Source organism: Embiotoca jacksoni, unplaced genomic scaffold (assembly GCF_022577435.1).
Source record: "Embiotoca jacksoni isolate LCO1_2020_lvr unplaced genomic scaffold, fEmbJac1.0.p SCAF_43, whole genome shotgun sequence".
In the NCBI taxonomy this organism is placed as follows: domain Eukaryota; kingdom Metazoa; phylum Chordata; class Actinopteri; family Embiotocidae; genus Embiotoca; species Embiotoca jacksoni.
Window position 1 is genome coordinate 2,916,599 of NW_027185396.1, and position 9,790 is coordinate 2,926,388.

Below are 9,790 nucleotides of genomic sequence, written 5' to 3' on the forward strand. Positions count from 1 at the left end.
GGAGGGGGGCCGGGGGGGCCGCAGGGGGCCGGGGGGGCCGCAGGGGGCCGGGGGGGCCGAGGGGGGCCGGGGAGGGCCGAGGGGGGCTGCCACGCTCTTCCAGGAAAACTCCACCGACTGCAGGCCGCCAAAGAAAACGATGCTGTGATAGTGAACACAAACACACAAGCGTGTGCAATATCAGGCACATCCCTCCTTTCCTGTGTAAACACACACATGTGCGCAGTGGAGCGTGTGCATCTGCACACAGGAACAGACACATGCTGCACACATGTCTGTGTCGAGGGCTGGGTGCGTTTGTTTCTGTGGAAGTGGGAGGTGGCTGAGATAAGAACGGGGTGGGGCTTCCACAGAACTGGTTGCCTGGGGGACGTAGTAGAGCTGGGATGTGAACAAACCCATCGTAGTGTTCGTAGTAAACGAGTGGCCGCGGTGCTTTGTTTCCGTGGAAACATCTAACACTGTTTACTGAGCACATTCAGATGTTCCCTGCAGCTCCCTGATGGTTTGACCTGCTCTCTGTTTTCAGTTCACTGTCACACAGTTCAATTCAAGGCAATAAACTCTGTTTAACTTATAATTAAAGCAAACTAAATGCTATGGATTTCTACAAGTTTCCAGTTGTAACACCAACCAGCAGCTTATGTTCCCTCCTCGGTGGCTGACACTGTCAATCAATGATGAATGGAACACTTTTAAAACAACTGTGTCATTATACGACGTGTCTCTGTACTTTGAAGAGAGTACAATTAACTCTGCTCTGCACGGGGTACTCAGCTCTGTCACTTTCACACTCTTCTAACCATGTGAAGGTCCAATAGAATAAAAAATGAATTGACTGTCAGTCACTGAAATCTGTATAACAGCTGCTCTAAATAAAGCTCTGACCAGATTTAAAATCTTGACTTCATGAGGACCAATAAGATGAGGGGTCGTGGGAGTTTGGCCGTCCTGTGTTAAGTCGACTTGGAGAAGACTCAAAATGGTGTCCAACAGGAAGTCTTGTCCAATTTGTGTTTGTCTCTGGCATTGTTGTCCCTTGTTGTTTCCTGTTTGTCATTTTCATGGACAGGATTTTAAGGCTCCACCGTAAAGGGGAATTTGTCCAATTTGGTTATTTTTGAACTCTGCCTCTTTGCAGATGATGTACTACTGTTTACCTCATTTTAACAATATCGACTTCCTCGTCTACAGAGCTACAGTTCACGTGTATTCTCATGTGAGATGTCTGTGGAAAGCTAAGATTCTTGTGATTTAAGTGGGATGAACCATTTCAAGATACACATCTCACAGCAGGTTCAGTGAACAGGTTTGTCAGACCACCACCGAACACACAATCCATTACAGTATTGACTCACCAATAAAGCCTCATAGTCCAGCAATGATCCATCAAAGTCTGACAACAACGCTCAGTCAGCAAAGGTCCACTAAATCCAATCAAGTATAGTATTCAGTCCAAAACACGTTGTTAGATCTATAATACACACAATTATAGATGTAATTGTAACGTTCAGACGGCCGTGAACGTTATGGGCTGAACCCTTTTAAAGGTGCCTCAAGCTATCAAGTCAGATTTCCTTTTCTTGCATTATAAACATTGTGAAAATGTCATAATTCTCCATCCACACATAAATTCACACAATCCATATTCAGCAGCTCTGCCGTTTGGACTTCCATAAGATTGTGATGTCACAAACATATGCTTATTTATGCTCCCTCTGAGACCCACTATACACTCAACAATTTGCAAGATTAATTGCATTAAAAACATTTTTAAGTAAAACACTTTATAAATAAACCAAACATTTTTAAAATTGTTATGGTATTTTTCAAATTGTTGCAGCATTGTATTCAAATGCAACAGGCTATGTGCTGAAATATTTCTTGGTCATGTGCAATTCATTTCCCTGGAAGACGAACAAAACTCCAAGAAGTCACTGTGACACAAAACCCACTCATGACATGTTGAGTTGTTTACACCCAGAGAGGATTCAGCCAGGTTACAACAATCAAACATAAGAACATGTGCACTTCAACTCTTCAATACCAAGAAGACGTGGTTCCAGTAGAGCCGAGTGGTGGTTGATCTGACCTGAGGCCGCCCAAACTAAACATGTGTGCAGCCGTGATAATGAAGAGCTGGGACACGGCTGTCTACCACAGTTTAACACCACAGAGGAGCGACTGCGACACCGCAGGTTGTATTAACTCCGGTCCAAATCTGACCTTTAATGAATGCAGCCAAATATTAAAATTTTTACTGCAGAGCAAATCCACAGATGATTTCTCTGCATTTTAACAATATATCCCGGGGTAACACCTCCTCATTAACTGCCAGCCAGTAGATTGAGGCTTGTGTATATGTATATATATTGTATGAACCCAATAACCTGAGTGAAAGGTTATCAGTGTAATACCACAGAGCTGGCAGCAGACGTTGTGGTCTGGGTGTGACTCCAGCAGCAATAACCGGGTGGAGAGTTGGCAGAAGATGGAGTGAGTGCTGCAGGTCTGGCATGCTGTCACTACCACCGGCTGCTAATGGAAAATGTGGAGACTCGTTATTAAGCCTGTTTGTGTGTATAACACATTCATTTGTGTAGAAACTTCAGTTTGAAATGACAGGAAATGAGTAATATCTGTTGCTTTTCTATGCTGCATTAGTGAAAATATTCTTTCATAAATGGCACTAAAATCATGTTTGTATTATGATGCAAGCTTCATATTTCTCCAACATGACAGTTTAATACACATCTCTAATATAAGGGAGCTTAAAGGATAACTGCAGTATTTTACAACCTGGGTCTAAGTTTTATAGTTTGGACCACGTGTCCACCACTCCTGACCTCTTTGACTCTTTTAAAAGTTCACTGGCTGGAGCTCGTGCTTTTAAAAAGTAAATTTAAATTCAAATTGCATACTGGATCCCGAGTCACATGATATGAGGGCTTTGATAATCCCTTTTTTCACCACACTATAAACTCAAAGGCTCAAAATAATTAAACAGATTAAGCAGGCAAAACTTTAATTTGAAAATATTTTCAGTTCTTGAGACATTTTCTTCCTTTTGAGTGAAGTAAACTGATCACTTTTGATCAAATTAAACTATTTTTGTGGATTAACTAAGCAACACTTAAAACAATGTTTTCACTGTGCTTACTGTTTCCACGTAGAAACTGTTTTTTGTGGGCGTGCAGACACTCAGAGCAATTCACAAAAAGAAGAAGAAAGAAGTAGGCGATTCTGAACGCAGCTCCTCCTGCAGCTCATCAGGCGTGGAGGCTCCACCCGCAGCTCATCGGGTGTGGGGGCTCCACCTGCAGCTCATCCGGTGTGGAGGCTCCACCTGCAGCTCATCCGGTGTGGAGGCTCCACCTGCAGCTCATCTGGTGTGGAGGCTCCACCTGCAGCTCATCTGGTGTGGAGGCTCCACCTGCAGCTCATCAGGTGTGGAGGCTCCACCTGCAGCTCATCTGGTGTGGAGGCTCCACCTGCAGCTCATCCGGTGTGGAGGCTCCACCTGCAGCTCATCAGGTGTGGAGGCTCCACCTGCAGCTCATCAGGTGTGGAGGCTCCACCTGCAGCTCATCTGGTGTGGAGGCTCCACCTGCAGCTCATCCGGTGTGGAGGCTCCACCTGCAGCTCATCGGGTGTGGAGGCTCCACCTGCAGCTCATCAGGTGTGGAGGCTCCACCTGCAGCTCATCGGGTGTGGAGGCTCCACCTGCAGCTCATCGGGTGTGGGGGCTCCACCTGCAGCTCATCGGGTGTGGGGGCTCCACCTGCAGCTCATCAGGTGTGGAGGCTCCACCTGCAGCTCATCGGGTGTGGGGGCTCCACCTGCAGCTCATCGGGTGTGGGGGCTCCACCTGCAGCTCATCTGGTGTGGAGGCTCCACCTGCAGCTCATCCGGTGTGGAGGCTCCACCTGCAGCTCATCCGGTGTGGAGGCTCCACCTGCAGCTCATCAGGTGTGGAGGCTCCACCTGCAGCTCATCAGGTGTGGAGGCTCCACCTGCAGCTCATCCTTGTTCAGTGTATCACATTGTTCCATCGATTGTACGATTAACTCGAGCTTTTAAGATAGTTGTACTCAGTGTAGTTGAAACAATGAGTTGCTGCAAAGGTTTCAGGTTTTAAGTCACATGATTTTGAGTATTAATAAGTGAAAGAGTTTGATTTATCATTAATTAAAAAAACTAAAAAGACCAATAAATATTGAGTTGAGGTAACATAAAGGAAAGTGTCTGTGTACTTATTCTTTTTAAGTTCTGTAAACTTAATCCCATAGAAGAGGCCAATGAAAAGTTGAAATCCCAGTAACTGAAAATATTTTAAGTTCACCTAATAAAAACTTTAATTTAACAGTAATCAGAGCGTATGCGTTGGATGTAATCAAAATATTTAAGTTCAATCAATCAATCAACTCTAAAAAGTTGAGTTGTGGGAACTTATCATGTTCAGTGTGGCTGCAGCATCGTATTTAATCTACAGACATTAGAATAGGCTTCATTTTTATTTTCCCACACTACCAAAACATTTCATTTATTTCTTTAAATTTAAATTCCACACTAGATCCTGAGATGATACCACAATATGATATGATTTGAGCTTTGATTACCATCTGCATGTCTTTAATGATTATGTGAACACAACAATGTAGAGGAACAGCAATCAAAACACATAAAGGTCATCAAGATGCATTCAAATCCAGTTAATCCTGAATGTACGTCTGCATGTTATCACACAGTGTGTGTGTGTGTGTGTGTGTGTGTGTGTGTGTGTGTGTGTGTGTGTGTGTGTGTGTGTGTGTGTGTGTGTGTGTGTGTGTGAGATGTACTATAAAGTGCATTTCTCAGTAATTACTTAAACACAACGTTGGTGTTTTCAAACTGGCATAAAAACATGTGCCACACCTTCTGTTCTTCTCACACCCCACCCATCCCACACACACACACACACACACACACACACACACACACACACACACACACACACACACACACACACACACACACCCAGGTCAGTCATCCATTCATGGGACTTGCGCCCTTTTATTCTTTCACTTTTTTCACTGTGATGATCTGTTGTTAACCTGAGCTTTACTTTCACACCTGCGCTGACTCATAAACAGAAAGAGGTGTGTGTGTGTGTGTGTGTGTGTGTGTGTGTGTGTGTGTGTGTGTGTGTGTGTGTGTGTGTGTGGTATGTGTGCGTGCGTGCGTGTGTGTGTATGAGTCACATCCTCTTTGTTTCACTAACTTTAAGTGGGCGCTCCAGTGTTGTAAAGTGAAGCTGTGGGCGTAAAACCGTGAATTCAAAGCCTCAACGTCCATTTCTCTGTTGCTGCTTTCTCAGCGTCTAATTTCGATCTTTTTCTATTTCTATTTCCATATTTCCGCCTGTCTGTCTCCCCCCACACTTGTGTTGGCTGAAGCAGAAACTCTCAGTCCTGTTTTCCTCAGAATCCTTTTCTGGTTCTGCAGGTGCTTCAGTTTTATGGTTTCAAAACCAGCATTTGTTTTCACAAGCTATTTTTTTTTTCAACGTTCTTGATGTAATTCATAACATTTCATCGTCTCTCTTTTCCCTTCAGTCTCACTCTTTTATTGGGGAGGGGGCACAGTGTTTGGGGGGACCACAGACTGTATATAAAAGTGTTTGTAGCTTCCAACAATGACATCACTAATGGTTGATGACATCACTAATGGTTGACGGTCAGGTGATCCTATAAAACGGCGTCAAGAGTTGTCCAATCACATTTGATAAAAAAAAAACATAAAACAACACCAATTGGTTGCCAGTAAAAGAGGGAGGGTCTGAAAATCTGAAACAACCAATAGAAGAGCAGCCTCAGGTCACGTGTTTGACAAAAGTTTGAAAGACTTGCATTCACTGTCATTTGACACAGAAATGAACTAAATACAGTTTGTAAACTATTTTTATTGAATGCTCACAACCTGCCAGACTACCAACTGCATTTTACCTGCAAACTGTTATCATAGAATTCATTTATGTAGTATTTTTTTTTTTTATCATTAACAAACATCTCTAAAAGTTGAGATGACATTAAAAAGATGAGACTTCTGTCCTTGTTGTTGATCCACCTGTTTCTGTGCTGCAGTTTTGACCTCAACACCATCACACCTGACAACAACAACTTCCTCCTGACAGAACAGCGCACTTCATTGTTCAACAAATGGAAACTAGTTTGAGAGAAATCCCCATTGACAACTGCTTTCCAGTTCCCTTCCTGTAACCCCCAGAGTCACTTCCCCATCCTTAGCCATCTGGATGTGCCGGTGACCCGCCGGTGACGGCGTGATTGCCGACAGCCGGGCGGCTGTTCCTCATCGAGACTTCATGTCACCGTAACTTCTGCCCCAATGTGACGCACGAGGAAACAAAACCTCGTGTTTCGGATGTGTTTTTTTGAAGTGATTGTCGAATAAGTTTGGAAACACTTTATTTCACAGACATATGTGACCATGTATGTGTTTAATAATAGTCTTCAATTATCCTGTTTTCTGCTGTTAATGTGCCAAACCTATGGAGAGCAAGTTTTTTTTTCCAGGGATGGAAAGATGACTGGAAAACTGTAGTCAGTGGAAATGACATATGTAGGAAGTTTAAAGTATTTTAAAATAAATCCTAAAAGAGACAAAAATCACAGGTGAACTGATCTTTTTTTTTTGACAATTCATAATAAATAATCCTGGCTCTGAAAATGTATGATTTATAAGTGACAAACAGTTCACGATATTTATTCCGCTCAGCTCCGACCCGTCGTCTGTATTCAGTTTGAGTGACAGAGCTCTCAGCGCCGACCCAAACCTCCAGCTCCCCCGGTGTTCTGGAGCTGCCGTCATTACGTGATTGCCATTACAGTAATTGTTAGAAAAGCATCATTAATTGATGAGTTGCACAAGCGACCTGATTCCCAAGTAGTTAAACGAGCTGAGCTGCAGCAGCACCGAGGCTTCTGCACAGATCAGCCTGCAGGCATTGTGGTGTGAACAGTCTGTGATCCTCTATTGTTGCTGAAAGGCCCTTGAACAATGGCTCGCATTCCAGTCCTGCTGGGCCCTGCAGCCTCTACTGTATCTGCATGGGAGAGTATGTGTGTGTGTGTGTGTGTGTGTGTGTGTGTGTGTGTGTGTGTGTGTGTGTCTGTGTGTGTGTGTGTGTGTGTGTGTGTGTGTGTCTGTGTGTGTGTGTGTGTGTGTGTGTCTGTGTGTGTGTGTGTGTGTGTGTGTGTGTGTGTGTGTGTGTGTGTGTGTGTGTGTGTGTGTGTCTGTGTGTGTGTGTGTGTGTGTGTGTGTGTGTGTGTCTGTGTGTGTGTGTGTGTGTGTGTGTCTGTGTGTGTGTGTGTGTGTGTGTGTGTGTCTGTGTGTGTGTCTGTGTGTGTGTGTGTGTGTGTGTGTGTGTGTGTGTGTGTGTGTGTGTGTGTGTGTGTGTCTGTGTGTGTGTGTGTGTGTGTGTGTGTGTGTGTGTCTGTGTGTGTGTGTGTGTGTGTGTGTCTGTGTGTGTGTGTGTGTGTGTGTGTGTGTCTGTGTGTGTGTCTGTGTGTGTGTGTGTGTGTGTGTGTGTGTGTGTGTGTGTGTGTGTGTGTGTGTGTGCAGCGGTGGCCTGCAGACTGCTCTCTGTCTGTGTGTGGCCTGCCTGTCACTGCAGGAGCATGTCAGAGTTACACATGGCTGAACTGGTCCCCGACGACACCGTTATGGCTCCATGTTCATGTCGGCGTCTTCACATGGTGGCAAGCATCCATCAAACATCGACGTAAAAAAAAAAGAAGGAAGAAGAGAAGACAGAGACAGAAATATCAATTACAGGGAAAAATGCTAATTGGTGCCAGAGAAGAGGAGGCTGCAACGAAACAGCCAACCAGGCATCACAGCAAAACGTGAAATAGACACATCTGTCTAAGCGTGACAGTTTCACGTTTTCCTGTAGTGGACGAAAATGATACCTACTGCGTGCATACAGCCCACAGACTGAATATAAAAGTGTTCATAGTTTCCGGCTCTGAAAAATGTTTGTGAAATGGTTGAAGAAGTGTCTTCAGCTGCAATCCCAGCGAGTGCCACTAGAGGTCGGCTCCAAAAAGCCTCCGGCTCCATAGACTCCCATTCAACTTCTCTCATCAAATCCAAAGTGAATAAAATGTGTCCATCAGTTATCTCGGTGTTGTTAGCTAAAGTCACTCCTTCTTCTTAGTTTTCTGGAGGTCCATCTGAAAATAATCCCTCATTCATTAGAAAAGAAGATTCAAGAAGACCTGTTTTTGGGGGCGTGTCTGTTTGATTGACAGGCCTGTGGTGCAGTCAGGTTACAGCTATCGGTGGACGGGACGTAGTATCGTCAGGTTTCCAATCAGATCGGTGAGATCCACCGCTGGCTCCTCCCCCAGCTCGTCCAAATATGGTCACTTCCTGCTCCAAACCGCTCCGGACTAGCAAAGATGGTGACGGACAGAATCTGAACTGGAGGATTCATAACGTTCACAAACCAACGATGACATCACTGATGGTTGATGACATCACTCACGCTGCATTTAGCTCACCAATAGTGTAACTTCATTTGGGTTTCATCGGTCAGGCCAAAGAAGACTATAATATTTCCAGAGAGCTGTCAATCAAAACGTGTTCACCTGTTCTGTCCTAAAACACTCCAGAGATTCAAATTCAGCCTCCAACAGCCATCAATAAAGTTCACAGATTGAATGAAAGCCCGTTAAGCTCTCATCCTGAATATAAAACGTTGTTCTTTTGCCCTGGGACCCGCACTCATTAAAACACATCACCATGAGAGGATCCACCAGTAATAGGCCCACAACCTATTTAGTGTCCTGACCCACAGGAGGGAACCCAGAAGGAATTTCCCCGGAGAAACGCTTCATTTCCACGAAGAAACAGCCTCGTTCACGTCTTCTGATATCCTATTGATCCCCAAAGGGGAGGAGTTCTGCTCGCTTCCCCCTCCTTCATGGGGAGGTCAAAGGTGAGGGTGAGCTACAGGGCAGTGCTGGAGATGGAAGAGATTCAGTGAAGGACACTCTGACAGGCGCTCGCTGCCACCAGGGGCCTCAAAGCAGGGCGGATCAGCTGAAAGACGGGCGTCCTCCACGCCGGCATGTCCTCACCGAGGGACCGACCCGGTTGTGTCTGTAAAACTGTTTTCAGAATATAATAACGGACATAAATCAGATTTAATGCAGCAGCACAGACTCTCAGACCACATGCTACCGTGTCCGCTGTCTGCTCACTTCCTCCTCCATCACTTGTTTCCTCACAGCAGAATTTCCAGTTCCAGATATTTTTAGGATGATTGAAATAAACTCCTGTGATGCAGACTGCTGGTTTTGTGTATTTTCCACTCAGACTTGAAACAGGAAGTTCTGCAGTGAAAGTTGTCTAAAGGTGAAGAATATTACGTCTGTTGACGTTTGAAGAGAGATCATAAACACTTCATGAAGAGTTTCTCCTGCTGGAACCGACACACGCTTCACGTCATTCAACATCACACAGTCCTGCAGGCTGGAACTGTAAACTCTGAACTAACTGTAGAGAAACCTGCTTTCCCTAAAATACATTTGAAGTCATGTGAACATACTACTTTCATTTGAGGATTTGATTTGATCTTTTCATGCAGTCAACGGCGTCATTTCCACTTTCTGTGTTTTCTTTTGTGTACTTCCCCCTCATCTGTTTGTTTCAGGTTGGTTTTCTTAATAACGTCTTTTTGAACTTTGTCCTACACTCGAGGAGCAGCAAGGACGTCTTTGCAAAC